The sequence below is a fragment of the Panulirus ornatus genome, chromosome 1 (genome assembly GCF_036320965.1).
Source record: "Panulirus ornatus isolate Po-2019 chromosome 1, ASM3632096v1, whole genome shotgun sequence".
Lineage (NCBI taxonomy): Eukaryota > Metazoa > Arthropoda > Malacostraca > Decapoda > Palinuridae > Panulirus > Panulirus ornatus.
Window position 1 is genome coordinate 71142605 of NC_092224.1, and position 6000 is coordinate 71148604.

General features: G+C 39.8%; 1 protein-coding gene across 1 annotated transcript in view; it reads right to left on the bottom strand.

The window, feature by feature from the left end:
- Positions 1 to 6000, bottom strand: part of Polr3K (RNA polymerase III subunit K) — a 29874-nt gene extending 23874 nt beyond the window's left edge. The window contains exon 1 of the mRNA XM_071663394.1: positions 5946 to 6000. The gene's annotated coding sequence lies outside the window, so the exon portion shown is untranslated. The remainder of the gene's footprint in view (positions 1 to 5945) is intronic.

The following is a 6000-nucleotide window of genomic DNA, read 5'->3' on the forward strand; positions in this document are numbered from 1 at the left end:
GCATGCCTTTCACCCTCCTGCATGTTCAGGCCCCGATCACTCAAAATCTTTTTCACTCCATCTTTCAACCTAAAATTTGGTCTCCCACTTCCTCCAACTCCGACACATATATCCTCTTGGTCAATCTTTCCTCACTCATTCTCTCCATGTGCCCAAACCATTTCAAAACACCCTCTTCTGCTCCCTCAACCATGCTCTTTTTATTTCCACACATCTCTCTTACCCTTACATTACTTACTCGATCAAACCACCTCACATCACATATTGTCCTCAATCATCTCATTTCCAGCACATCCACTCTCCTCCGCACAACTCTATCCATAGCCCACGCCTCACAACCATGCAACATTGTTGGAACCACTATTCCTTCAAACATACCCATTTTTGCTTTCCGAGATAATGTTCTCGACTTCCAAACATTCTTCAATGCTCCCAGAATTTTCGCCCCCTCCCCCACCCTATGATTCACTTCCGCTTCCATGGTTCCATCCGCTGCCAGATCCACTCCCAGATATCTAAAACACTTTACTTCCTCCAGTTTTTCTCCATTCAAACTTACCTCCCAATTGACTTGACCCTCAACCCTACTGTACCTAATGACCTTGCTCTTATTCACATTTACTCTAAACTTTCTTCTTTCACACACTTTACCAAACTCAGTCACCAGCTTCTGCAGTTTCTCACTTGAATCAGCCACCAGCGCTGTATCATCAGCGAACAACAACTGACTCACTTCCCAGGCTCTCTCATCCACAACAGACTGCATACTTGCACCTCTTACCAAAACTCTTGCATTCACCTCCCTAACAACCCCATCCATAAACAAATTAAACAACCATGGAGACATCACACACCCCTGCCGCAAACCTACATTCACCGAGAACCAATCACTTCCCTCTCTTCCTACACGTACACATGCCTTACATCCTCGATAAAAACTTTTCACTGCTTCTAACAACTTTCCTCCCACACCATATATTCTTAAAACCCTCCACAGAGAATCTCTATCAACTCTATCATATGCCGTCTCCAGATCCATAAATGCTACATACAAATCCATTTTCTTTTCTAAGTATTTCTCACATACATTCTTCAAAGCAAACACCTGATCCACACATCCTCTACCACTTCTGAAACCACACTGCTCTGTACATGCCTTCACCCTCTCAATCAATATCCTCCCATATAATTTACCAGGAATACTCAACAAACTTATACCTCTGTAATTTGAGCACTCACTCTTTCCTCACTCATTCTCTCTATGTGACCAAACCATTTCAAAACACCCTCTTCTGCTCTCTCAACCACGCTCTTTTTATTACCACACATCTCTCTTACCTTATCATTACTTACTCGATCAAACCACCTCACTCCACACATTGTCCTCAAACATCTCATTTCCAGCACATCCACCCTCCTCCGCACAACTCTATCTATTGCTCACACCTCGCAACCATATAACATTGTTGGAACCACTTTTCCTTCAAACATACCCATTTTTGCCTTCCGAGATAATGTGCTTGACTTCCACACATTCTTCAACGCTCCCAGAACTTTTGCCCCCTCCCCCACCCTATGATTCACTTCTGCTTCCATGGTTCCACCCACTACCAAATCCACTCCCAGATATCTATAACGATTCACTTCCTCCAGTCTTTCTCCAATCAAACTTACCTCCCAATACATATATATATGTGATTGGAAAGAGGGGCAAGTATGCAGTCTGTTGTGGATGAGAGAGCTTGGGAAGTGAGTCAGTTGTTGTTCGCTGATGATACAGCGCTGGTGGCTGATTCATGTGAGAAACTGCAGAAGCTGGTGACTGAGTTTGGTAAGGTGTGTGAAAGAAGAAAGTTGAGAGTAAATGTGAATAAGAGCAAGGTTATTAGGTATAGTAGGGTTGAGGGTCAAGTCAATTGGGAGGTAAGCTTGAATGGAGAAAAACGGGAAAGTGAATTGTTATAGATATCTGGGAGTGGATTTGGCAGCGGATGGAACCATGGAAGCGGAAGTGGATCATAGGGTGGGGGAGGGGGCGAAAATCCTGGGAGCCTTGAAGAATGTGTGGAAGTCGAGAACATTATCTCGGAAAGCAAAAATGGGTATGTTTGAAGCAATAGTGGTTCCAAAAATTTTGTATGGTTGCGAGGCGTGGGCAATGGATAGAGTTGTGCACAGGAGGGTGGATGTGCTGGAATGGAGATGTTTGAGGACAATGTGTGGTGTGAGGTGGTTTGATCGAGTAAGTAACGTAAGGGTAAGAGAGATGTGTGGAAATAAAAATAGCGTGGTTGAGAGAGCAGAAGAGGGTGTTTTGAGATGGTTTGGGCACATGGAGAGAATGAGTGAGGAAAGACTGACCAAGAGGATATATGTGTCGGAGGTGGATGGAACGAGGAGAAGTGGGAGATCAAATTGGAGGCGGAAAGATGGAGTGAAAAAAGATTTTGTGTGATCGGGGCCTGAACATGCAGGAGGGTGAAAGGAGGGCAAGGAATAGAGTGAATTGGATCGATGTGGTATACCGGGGTTGACGTGCTGTTAGTGGATTGAATCAGGGCATGTGAAGCGTCTGGGGTAAACCATGGAAAGCTGCGTAGGTATGTATATTTGTGTGTGTGGACGTGTATGTATATACATGTGTATGGGGGTGGGGTGGGCCATTTCTTTCGTCTGTTTCCTTGCGCTACCTCGCAAACGCGGGAGACAGCATCATAGCCAAAAAATATATATATATATATATATATATATATATATATATATATATATCATGTTTGAGGACAATGTGTGGTGTGAGGTGGTTTGATCGAGTGAGTAACGTAAGGGTAAGAGAGATGTGTGGAAATAAAAAGAGCGTGGTTGAGAGAGCAGAAGAGGGTGTTTTGAAGTGGTTTGGGCACATGGAGAGAATGAGTGAGGAAAGACTGACCAAGAGGATATATGTGTCGGAGGTGGAGGGAACGAGGAGAAGAGGGAGACCAAATTGGAGGTGGAAAGATGGAGTGAAAAAGATTTTGTGTGATCGGGGCCTGAACATGCAGGAGGGTGAAAGGAGGGCAAGGAATAGAGTGAATTGGAGCGATGTGGTATACCGGGGTTGACGTGCTGTCAGTGGATTGAATCAAGGCATGTGAAGCGTCTGGGGTAAACCATGGAAAGCTGTGTAGGTATGTATATTTGCGTGTGTGGACGTATGTATATACATGTGTATGGGGGGGGTTGGGCCATTTCTTTCGTTTGTTTCCTTGCGCTACCTCGCAAACGCGGGAGACAGCGACAAAGTATAAAAAAAAAAAAAAAAAAAAAAAATATATATATATATATATATATATATATATATATATATATATATATATATATGTATGTATATATATTTCTTCTTTCATACTATTCATCATTTCCCACGTTAGCGAGGAAGCGTTAAGAACAGAGGACTGGACCTTTGAGGGAATATCTTCACCTGGCACCCTTCTCTGTTCCTTCTTTTGGAAATTAAAAAAAAAAAAAAAGAAACGAGAGGAGAGGATTTCCAGCCACCCGATCCCTCCCATTTTAGTCGCCTTCTAAGGCACGCAGGGAATACGTGGGAAGTAGACATAATGGTGTAATAATAACTCAGTTTTCTTTCTTAGAAGTATGTATCAATGTTTTCACTGCTAGTGATTACTTGCACCTGGAACGTGTGAATACAAAAACAACGAAAGAACACGGGAATAGTTCAATAAACTGCCTATAAAAGGAGTTATCTTTGCAAATAAAACTGGATATAATCTGTCATCTTTACTTGCTGTGAGATTTGTCATATATATAGTTATGGAGTGAATAAGAAAATTTGTTTGCAAAGACTGGAATGTCCAATAGGATATGTATCATTTCTTTGGGGGGGGCGGTTTCATTATCTTTTGAAGATTTACACTGATTATTTCCCCATTACATATGATTATGAAAATTTGTCTGATTACATGATTCATAGCATTAGGCATTCTATCAAGGAAAAATCAATAAAGGCTGTGATTCTATATGGTCTTAACTGTAGTGACTATGTCAGTACCAAGAGTTGTTTGTACCCTTCCCCCTGGCAAATCAATTGATTGATAACAGCACCCATATTGTAAAATGAAAAATAATAATTTACAGCTGCAAAGTGACACAGAGGAGGCAGAAGAGAAGTTACACAACTTTATTAGATTCTTTACCTAGTAATACAGATCTTAATCAGTTCATACATTGACTTACAAATAAAACAAGTGCCAGGTGGAGGTATGCCTTTAACTATCCACAAGACAGTAATTCATGAATGTTTTGTGCTATGCACGAGAACATTTGCAAATTGCGAATGTCCCTCCTGTTCCAATAAATTACCTTATTGTATAATTTAGCCACTACATGGAAAATGCAGGGCAAATCTGGGTATTTTTCTTGTTTACATTTGCAACCTTTCTCAATGACTGAAATCAATGGAATTTTTCTGGAATGCATTGTTACAATGCATAGAAATGATACAGGATGTGAGATTTTAGGTGAAGCACCTGTAACCCCATCAATCTAAAGTTTCTGTAATATTGTCAGGACTTTGAAGAGGTGGGGAAACAGTAGGGTGAAAACACTCAAAATCAACATGGAAAAATTTAAGTGATGCATTCATAAAACTTTCATTGAAATCTTGCAAATAATAAATGAACAACAGGGATGCCTATGACATCCTGATATCATTTCTCTATGTCTTTTGCTTTGAACAAGGATATTACAAAAGTGATCGTCCTGCAGCAGGCTGATCAATAACATTCTCCTGGTACTTGATCAGGTTCTAATGAGCTTTATTCAATTCGTGTGCAATATACAAAGCGGATGATCTCATGAAAACCAAGAAAACTTGCCTGTAGAGTGCAGAAATGCCTAACACTATGTTATTCATGAACTGCAGTGAATGCCACCATGCCCCATTTGAATACAATCCAAGTTTAACAAGTATGTTAGTTGAATTCATATGTCTACCTTAATTCAAGGATAAAGATAATCCATAGGAGATCTCTTCAGAACATAATCAGATTCCTGTTTCTCTAAAGATATCTAAACTCACTCTTTACTTCTGCCAGCCAAATGACTACATGGTGGAGGTAAGAGGAGTACTACACACTTTTTGTAAGAATACATAATAATATAAAGATTATCACAACTGCAGTCTTTTCATGTTAAAACAGCACTTTACTTGCTTATCGTATTTTCAAATATTGAAGTACTATTTCAACCCACACTTTCCCTATCCCTCATTACCCTACCAATAAGTTAGTTGATATCAATAGTTTTAAAGAGTAGTGATGTAAAGATTCCATATTCTTATATCATTCCTTACTGTTGCGACAGACTCCATAAGAGAAACCCACAATATCAAAAAAATAAAAGTGGCATCTGTTAAAAGACTTACCCAAAATAGTTCAATTTCTAAAGCTACAAGCGAAACAGATCTAACGAGTTTTACCCAGTCATTAAGACCTGTATGAAAAAATCACCAAAGAAAATAGACATCAATAACGTACTAACTGAAACCCGTGTAAATATGCCGGCAGAATAACCAGTTTCGTATAATATGAAGACTTTCCTCCCTAAAGTCACTCCGACGGTGCCATCACATAACACATTTGTTTTTCTAAAAGGCATACTTAATTACAATGCTCAATTCCATTTTTCTCCATTTACTTCCAGTGTACCATCCTAATATCGCAAAATAAATCATGCTACATTTGTTTCGGCCAATATAGGAAGATTGATAATGTATTTACACATCTCCATTTCCGTAAAATTCACGAAACTACAGGTCCTACATCTACTGATAGTACTCATGAAACTACAAGTTCTACATCTACTGATAGTTATAACATTAAATACTCAAAGCACAGCAAAAAAAAAAATAATTGTTTCTTTAGACAGGAAAATTAAGAGCTTACATCACTTGTCGTTCACGGACACGCTTTGGATGTAAACATGTATAACAGTGATTCA